The sequence below is a fragment of the Oncorhynchus kisutch genome, linkage group LG6, assembly GCF_002021735.2.
Source record: "Oncorhynchus kisutch isolate 150728-3 linkage group LG6, Okis_V2, whole genome shotgun sequence".
Classification (NCBI taxonomy): Eukaryota; Metazoa; Chordata; class Actinopteri; order Salmoniformes; family Salmonidae; genus Oncorhynchus; species Oncorhynchus kisutch.
In genome coordinates, this window is record NC_034179.2 from 39668056 (window position 1) to 39677794 (window position 9739).

Here is a 9739-nt window from a genome sequence, read left to right on the forward strand (position 1 = left end):
TTTACTAAAGAAAACACTGAACACTATACAAAAACAGTAAACAAAATAACAACCGTGAAGCTAATGCGAGCTGCGCTGAAACAAGCCATCAACATAGACAATCACCCACAAACAAACAGTGCAACCCAGGCTACCTAAGTATGATTCTCAATCAGAGACAACTAATGACACCTGCCTCTGATTGAGAACCATACTAGGCCGAAACATTGAAATACCCAAATCATAGAAAATCAAACATAGACTGCCCACCCAACTCATGCCCTGACCATACTAAATAAATACAAAACAAAGGAAATAAAGGTCAGAACGTGACACATGCCACCCCGATCTCCTTCTGCGAAATCTACATATTTTTTTCCTACAAATGACGGGGATGAGGGCCTGTTCAGGTGTCTGGAGTAAATCCCTCTCGTCTAACTCATTAACCAAAAATTCTTTGTCCAATTCAAGGTGGGTAATCGCTGTTCTGATGTCCAGAAGTTATTTTCGGTCATAAGAGACGGTAGCAGCAACATTATGTACAAAATAAGTTTCAATCAAAGCGAAAAAACAAAACAAAATAGCATGGTTGGTTAAAAGCCAATAAAACGGTAGCCATCCTCTCTGGCGCCAGTACAACTTTATTAGTCCATGTTACTGGGAACAAAGGGAATTTGTTTTTCTGAAGGGGTTGGTCACAGATCTGCCAGTTCAGATCAAATCACACGTTTTGTTGCCTGACTCAGGACTCAAACCAGTGACCTTTCAATTACTGGACTAATTCTCTATCTTCCGCCTTCTAACACTTCTAGCATGGGCTTCCTAGGCAAAGTTCCCTTTACACTATCTCATGTGCGTAGCAAACATGAGTCTGTCTCATGACCTGTTAATGAGGTAGTCCTGCGTGCAACTTTAAAATCAGTGTCACCCTCAGCTCAAGAGGGCATTACCTCTTGGTCTAATGGTCAAGACACTGGTTTTTCCCATGGGAGGCCCAGGTACAGATCCTGCCCATGAAATGTACACACCTCTCCCAATTCCACTGCTTCCACCAATGTAGTGTTTTTTTGCAAACAGCAATGGTGTAATGCCCCTTTTTGTCTCAAACCCGGGTCTCCCTGCCCGTAGGCAAACAAATATATTTTAGTGAGTTCAGGCAGTCGCCCCAAACAGGTTTTGGACCTGGGTCCATCAACAGTCAAGCCAACACCTTGAGTGCTACGCCAAGATGTCCAAACCTCTCGATGTTGTCGCTCGGTGTTGGATTAAAGTTGCTACAGAACGTGAGTCAGCTGAGACCTCCTTCCTTTGGGAGAGCATGCCCCCACACTTCTTTATAGCAAGTCTCTCACGTGTACACACATCTTTGATGGCTTCACAGGCACTATCCCACTTCTGATACCAATGTAAACAAATTTGGGGGTAGCTCCAACTGGGACTCGAACCCCGGTCCAGCGACTAGCAAGCCAACCTTATCCATTACACCAAGAGATCAGCAGGTGGTAAGTGTTGGGTTAAGCTTGCTACAATATATACATATATAGGGTAATGTGTGATCTGTGGGTGAGGCAGCATTGCCACTCCTGCTCCCAACACAGCCAAACACAATCTTTACCTTCTTAACCTTAACTAACCTAAAGTCAAATACATTTAGACAAACCACCATGTGAGCAGCAAGTTTAGGGTTAATGGAGTGAGGTGGGTGATGGGTAGGACCACCAGTATGAACTATATGTCTATACATGGATGGATGCTCTTCATCAACACCATCTTTTCTGTGAAACTAGATACCAGCAATCAATCAACAAGACTAATGAAATGGGGCAAATGAAGACATTAGAACTGCTAAAGGTAATATATTATATTCTGAAACCAATTTCTTACTCGTAGCTTTTGTACATGATCTGTCAATCCTGAGAGCGACGCTCTCTCTCCTCCCCTTCACCCCATCTCTCTTTTGCATGTGCTGGTGCGAAGTTTCCCCTAGATACAGATCTAGGATCAGCTTCCCCTCCCCAAACCTAACAAGGACCATTCGCGGGGGGAATTCAAACCTGATCCAAAGCCAGGGTCTATTTGGGGAACTTGTCCCCTCCCCCACAACACTACACGTGGATGCGGCTTCCTCAGTTCACCATGCTCATAAAGAAAACAGCAGTGTATTTCAGTTGTAAGTATTTTGCAGTTACTTGCGATATTATTTTAAATGAATTTACCTAGCTTCGTTATTATTCAACAATAACTCGGCCAATGTAGCTGTAGCGGGCTACATTTCGTCGATGCATGGAAAAGTATTAGCTATGTTGAAGCATTATGTTAGCTTGCTAGCAGCTAGCTAGCGAGCCATTTTTCCTGGCTATACTGGTTAATTAGCCAGCTAGCTGCTAAAGGTTGCTGGAGTAGACATTAATACATTTCGGAATGGATTATTATTGCATTGCTTATCTTTGCTATGATGTCTTAGATGTTCTCATATGGAAGAATGTTGTGTTGTGCATAATGTTAAATAACTCCATAGGAGTAATGTTAAACTAGCTACTGGTAGCTAGCTACATTGTAATGCAAATGTGGCCCTAGCTCGGTTGCTTTCCTGTGGCATGCCGAGTTATTTGCACAAGTCACAATGTGAGACTTTTTGTTTAGAGGTGATTGTATTTTGAAATGGCAGCTAGGGAAAGGCATTTGGAATATTTCCCTATTCAATATGGATATCCGGATGGTCCAAATACATTTTTTTGTTTGTGAAAATTATTTGCTGCAGGACTGGCAGAGACAGTGCGGTGCTAGAAGGGAAGGTTTGATTGGGAGAGACAGTTGTTGCTGTCATAGGTAATCTGTCATACTATACATGTATTAATGACATGTCTATTTTAAAATTGTACTCGTCAGAACATGGATAAAAGCAGGAATCTATTTTGCCAAGGTATGTAGCCAACCGTCAACCACCCCCTCATTTCCTGCATTTTAAAGTTTCAATGGGCAGTTGCAAAATCTATTTTGGACCTGCAATTGAATGATATATACCCATTGATTCTTGAAGAATATAACTTATAAATGCCTCATGAGCTTAGTTCAACAGTTGTACCCCATCAGAACTCAGCATATAAGCTTGTTTTACTTCAATGTGGGTAAACAAAGTAAATGTAAACAAACACTCTATAGCCTCAAAACATGGTTAAACATGGATCAATCCACTAATGGGAGGGAAATGTAGCCTCAAAATGAGCTGTTAATGGCAGAGAGATTTCAAACTCTTTGTAATTGGTCTATTAACTTAGACCACCTGGTGATGTCACCAAGCAAGCCAAAACTCCACCAATACAAAACCTGTGGATTTAGAATGTCTTATGTAGATTGTATTTTCAATCAGCAACTATCAGGAAGTTACACTGATAACATTTTTTCATAGTTTCATCAGCTGTTGTACAAATATGATACAAAACACCAGCTGAGTGACACCGGCTGCATCAGTGAGTATGAACCTGACAGTGAAAGCTCGAGTGACAGGTGTTCAGAACTCACTCAGCCTGGTATTTCTGAGACGGTAGACACCGGCTGCTTTCGTAAGCAAGGGAACATCCGCAGTCTACCGTCAAACTTACCAGGCTTAGCAAAAATGTAATGTCGTTGCTTGCTAATATGTGGATTTGTTGTTAATCTTATGTATGTTCCATCGTTTTGTGTTTTTCAGGCAAGCCTGGGAAAGAACTGAGAACTAAAGAGTCAAGACAGACACCAGAAAGAGGCCCAAGAAGACTTGGACAGAGGACAGCGAGGGATGTTCAGAACTCACTCAGTCCGGTAAGTTGGTGAGGGTACACTTCGAGACTGCTTACCTGACACGGAGGAAGTCTTTTCTTTTTATCTCCTCTCCCTTACCTTCCCTATGCCCCCCTCCCCTATTGTGTTGGACCGTCATGTGGTTTAATCTTTTCTTTGTTTGCGATTAGGTTTGGAGAATGACTTCTCAACCCAAGACTAAGAGCAGCTGTGAGAAACATCAGTTTGGAAGCATTTGGGAAAATGTAAAGTGCTAAAGAAGGTTCCCGGCAAAGAGGATTGACTGTTATGGGTCAGAGCCAGCTCTCACAAACAGAACATGGAAAGACATGAAAACCTGGTGCACAACAAAATGCAAACAGAAAAGGCTCTCCGCAGCCGGTAAAAGGCTAGCATACCACAAAGATTAAGTTCACATAGGTGATTGGGAGAGTTGTAAAAGACAAAAAGCTTTTTAGACATAGCTCCAAAATGCAGGTGCTCGTTGAGCTCGTGAGCTAGTTCTGTTTTGTGGTGGAAAACTTAGTGTGTCGAGCATAATACGTCAACCCTGTTACCAATAGATAAAGGGGCTAGACATTTTTTTGCAATTTCATTTTTTTCTGAAACGTCCAATTCAAAAGCTTCCATTCCCCTTGTCACAAGGAATTTATGCATGATTTAATATGAAACCCTGCCTCCCGAGTGGTGCAGTGGTCTTAGGCACTAGCTTAGTTGCTAGCTGTGCCGCTATAGGTCTTTGTTCGAGTCCAGGCTCTGTCGCAGCCGGCTGCGACCCGGAGACCCATCGGTTGGCGCACAATTGTCCCAGCATCGTCCTGGTTAGGGGAGGGTTTGTCTGGCAGGGATGTCCTTGTCCTTTTGCGCTCTAGCAACTCCTGTGGCGGGCCGGGCGCATGCATGCTGACACGGTCGCCAGGTGTACGGTGTTTCCTCCGACACATTGGTGTGGCTGGCTTCCGGGTTAAGCGGGCATTGTGTCAGGAAGCAGTGCCGCTTGATATACGATGTGAGCAAATGAGGTGAGATAAGGGAGGTAAAGGCAAAAAAGGCCATGGTGGCAAAGTAAATACAATATAGCAAGTAAAACACTGGAATGGTAGATTTGCAGTGGAAGAATGTGCAAAGTAGAAATAAAAAATAATGGGGTGCAAATGAGCTAAATAAATACAGTAGGGAAAGAGGTAGTTGTTTGGGCTAAATTATAGGTGGGCTATGTACAGGTGCAGTAATCTGTGAGCTGCTCTGACAGTTGGTGCTTAAAGCTAGTGAGGGAGATAAGTGTTTCCAGTTTCAGAGATTTTTGTAGTTCGTTCCAGTCATTGGCAGCAGAGAACTGTAAGGAGAGGCGGCCAAAGAAATAATTGGTTTTGAGGGTGACTAGAGAGATATACCTGCTGGAGCGTGTGCTACAGGTGGGAGATGCTATGGTGACCAGCGAGCTGAGATAAGGGGGGACTTTACCTAGCAGGGTCTTGTAGATGACATGGAGCCAGTGGGTTTGGCGACGAGTATAAAGCGAGGGCCAACCAACGAGAGCGTACAGGTCGCAATGGTGGGTAGTATATGGGGCTTTGGTGACAAAACGGATTGCACTGTGATAGACTGCATCCAATTTGTTGAGTAGGGTATTGGAGGCTATTTTGTAAATGACATCTCCAAAGTTTAGGATTGGTAGGATGGTCAGTTTTACAAGGGTGTGTTTGGCAGCATGAGTGAAGGATGTTTACATTCTAACCAGACACCTAGGTATTTGTAGTTGTCCACGTATTCTAAGCCAGAGCCGTCCAGAGTAGTGATGTTGGACAGGTGCAGGCAGCAATCGGTTGAAGAGCATGCATTTAGTTTTACTTCTATTTAAGAGCAATTGGAGGCCACAAAGGAAGAGTTGTATGGCATTGAAGCTTGCCTGGAGGGTTGTTAACACAGTGTCCAAAGAAGGGCCAGAAATATACAGAATGGTGTCGTCTGCGTAGAGGTGGATCAGAGACTCACCAGCAGCGAGAGCGACATCATTGATGTATACAGAGAAGAGTCGGTCCAAGAATTGAACCCTGTGGCACCCCCATAGAGACTCCCAGAGGTCCGGACAGCAGACCCTCCGATTTGACACATTGAACTCTATCAGAGAAGTAGTTGGTGATCCAGGCGAGGCAATCATTTGAGAAACCAAGGCTGTCGAGTCTGCCGATGAAGATGTGGTGATTGACAGAGTCGAAAGACTTGGCCAGATCAATGAATATGACTGCACAGTAATGTTTCTTATCAATGGCGGTTAAGATCGTTTAGGACCTTGACTACACTCAATAAGTAGGAGTAACTTACAAAAAGCTCTGGACATAGGTATTTTTTTATGACTTGAGGAGCCTGTTCTCGGCTATACTGGTCTGCATTTCTGCCATGCTGTCTTTATTTTCGGCCATCTCTCCTGTGCATTTCTTGAATGCCACTTTCAACCTCCAAGTCATTCAGCCAACTGTCCAGGTCTACTGCCTTAGGATCACCATTACTGCAGTTTCTCTTCATCTCTTGGATCAGTGCCCTCACCTGCTCGCTCATCCTCTTGACCTCCCTAGCCACGTCTTCATCCCTCAGTCTCTCCTTCCTCCTCCCCATCCACTTTGCAATCCATCCTCTACAGCATCCCTCATTCTTCTTCTGCCTCTTGGTTGATGTCCTGACCATCATTGTGCGTCTTCAGACCTTCCTCCAGGTTGAGTTCTTTTGAGGTCAGGTTCTCTTTGATCCTCCTCAGACTCTCCTCGTTGGTGTTGGTCCACTGTGTCTTCTTGTCCAGCTGCTGCCTGCAGGGCCGGACAGTGGGGACCACCTCCATCTGGCGTGACACCTTCTTCAGGTCACTCACAGAGGCAGAGAGGAGGATGTTGGGCTTGGCCACAATCTCAACAGATATAGGGTCAAAACACTGAGATGTGACGCGCGCACACACACATTATAGAGATGCCTACCAGTCGATGGTCCTTCAGTGGTCCTTGTGGTTCCTTTGGAGGCTCTGGACTGTCCTCAGTAGAGGCGTCATTGCCATCATCAAGCTGTGTGTCAAGAGAGCTAGCTGGTCATAGTCCATTCTCCACATTCAGTGAAAGAGTTACTCAAACATGTGCGTGTGTAAGTGGGGGGGAGGAGACAGACAGGTCATCATCCTCGTCCATTTCCCTCACTTCAAACTTTGTCACTTTTCCATCCTCAGCTTTCATTGGTGGTGTCCTCTTTTCATGATCCTCATCATCACACTGTGTATCAGAGTCAACATGTCAGAGACCATCCTCCTCACAGTGATGTCACTCAACAGACATGTACAGTAGGGTACAACTCTTTTACCTCAGATTCACAGTCAGTGAAGGAGTAGATGGAAAAGTCATCAGAACTGGAGGATGAGATCACGTCATGATATTTTCTCTCTATCAGCCGAGTCACCCTTCCAGACTGAGGAGACAGAGAAAGGCATGTACTCATGGCAGCCATAGAATACACTGGCATTGACCCTCAAGGACATGTAGAATATGTAGGCAATTCAACATGGTTGTACAAGTAGTGAGTAATACATGGGTAACTGAAAATGCAATAAATGCAACTCTCATAACATTAGGGGTGGGGCTAAAGACCTTCCATAGAATAGGATTCTTTAGCATCTCGAATGGATGATTGTCAATTCAACCAAGCCAACCAAAATGGCCATATGAATCAACAGATTGATCTAACTGTTGTGTCTAATGGAACAGCAGAGATGACCTGGCTAAGAGGCTCTGGATTGATGTTCCATCCGTCCCTAGATGTCTGGTCCTGCCCACAGCTCACAATGATTGGCTATAAACAGTAAAGAATGAACTAAACACTGCTTTGCTCATTGCAGAATGTATAACTAATGTGCATATGTTACTGATTTCAGTTTGAAATGACTTACAGGTTTTGTTCTTCTGTACACCTTGTCGGTTGGCCACATCACAGAATCAGGGGTGTTTACCCTCATTGGATTCATCCGTCAACACATCACTCAATTTAAAAGGTGATAATATAACAAAAACAGGACAAAACAGACATGTATTGTAAATTTACCACATAAGGGCTGCGTCTTAAAGCTCTTTTGATTCTCTCATTATTACGATCCATTGCTTTCTGGGGGAAACATTTCCATCAATATTGTATGTATATATAATATATGTGTGAGTGTGTGTATATACACAGATTTGGATAACATTAACTTAAGAGACCACTGCAAAATGATCAGTTTCTCTGGGTTTACTATTTATAGGTATGCGTTTGGGTAAAATGAACATTTTTGTTTTATTCTATAAACTACTGACATTTCTCCCAAATTCCAAATAAAAATGTTGTCATTTAGAGCATTTATTTGCAGAAAATTACAACTGATCAAAATAACAAAAACAGATGCGGTGTTGTCAGACCTCGAATAATACTTATATATATATATTTTGTTTTTGTAAAAAAATGTGTGAATTTTACTACTTTTTCTCCCCAATTTTGTGGTATCCAATTGTTGTAGTAGCTACTATCTTGTCTCATCGCTACAACTCCCGTACGTGCTCGGGAGAGACGAAGGTTGAAAGTCATGTGTCCTCCGATACACAACCCAACCAAGCCGCACTGCTTCTTTAACACAGCGCGCATCCAACCCGGAAGCCAGCCGCACCAATGCGCCGGAGGAAACACCGTGCACCTGGCCACCTTGGTTAGCGCACACTGCGCCCAGCCCGCCACAGGAGTCGCTGGTGCGCGATGAGACAAGGACACCCCTACCAACCAAGCCCTCCCTAACCCGGGCGACGCTAGGCCAATTGTGCATCGCCCAACGGACCTCCCGGTCGCGGCCGGTTACGACAGAGCCTGGGCCCTTAACCACTGCGCCACCCGGGAGGCCCTTAATACTAATATTTTAACTTAGGAAGAGTTCTGAAATCATTAATTGGAGGAATAACCCTGATTTTCAATCACAGCTTTCATGCGTCTTGGCCACCAGTCTTTTACGTTGGTGTTGGGTGACTTTATGCCATCCTGGCTCAAAAATCCAAGCAGCTTGGCTTTGTTTGATGGCTTGTGACCATCCATCTTCCTCTTGATCACATTCCAGAAGTTTTCAATGGGGTTCAGGTCTGGAGACTGGGCTGGCCGTGACAGGGTCTTGATCTGGTGGTCCTCCATCCACACCTTGATTGACTTGACTGTGTGGCATGGATCATTGTCCTACTGGAAAAACCAATCCTCAGAGTTGGTGAACATTGTCAGAGCAGAAGGAAGCAAGTTTTCGTCCAGGACAACCTTGTACGTGGCTTGATTCATGCGTCCTTCACAAAGATAAATCTGCCCGATTCCATCCTCCACAAAATTTCACAGTGGGTGCGAGACACTGGCTTGTAGGCCTTTCCAGGTCTACGTCTAACCATTAGACGACCAGGTGTTGGGCAAAGCTGAAAATTGGACTCATCGGAGAAGATGACCTTACTCCAGTCCTCTACTATGGTCTTTTGAAAACCTCAGCCTGGCACTTCTTTGCTTCTCATTGATGAAGGGCTTTTTTCTAGCTTTACACAACTTCAGCCCTGCCCCTAGGAGCCTGTTTCAAACCATCCTCACCGTGCGCTTCACCTCAGCTGCATTAACCTACAAAAATAATGGCAAACTGCCTTGTTCAGGGGCAGAATGACAGATGTTTACCTTGTCAACTCTGGGATTCGATCTTGAAACCTTTTGGTTACTAGTCCAACGCTCTAACCACTAGGCTACCTGCCACCCCAATGAACTGCTGTCTTTGAAATGTTAAGGATGGAAGCATCCTGTATCCCTCTGCCAGTAAAGCCCTTCTTTTCCTCACTCAAAATGTTCCTTTTCAACTCTTCTGGCATAGTTAATGGTTATTTTTTGATTCCCAATTACTTTTGAGGTACTACTAGCACTGATTTAAACATCCAGCTGGTCCTATTCCAAGAGGATAGTGATGACC

General features: G+C 44.2%; 1 long non-coding RNA gene across 1 annotated transcript; it reads left to right on the top strand.

The window, feature by feature from the left end:
• Nucleotides 1-244: 244 nt before the first annotated feature.
• Nucleotides 245-4582, top strand: LOC116374393 (uncharacterized). The gene is made up of 4 exons (XR_004210310.1): nucleotides 245-1830; nucleotides 1957-2149; nucleotides 3671-3780; nucleotides 3930-4582. It is a non-coding gene; the product is annotated as an uncharacterized LOC116374393 (long non-coding RNA).
• The last annotated feature ends 5157 nt before the right edge of the window (nucleotides 4583-9739 follow it).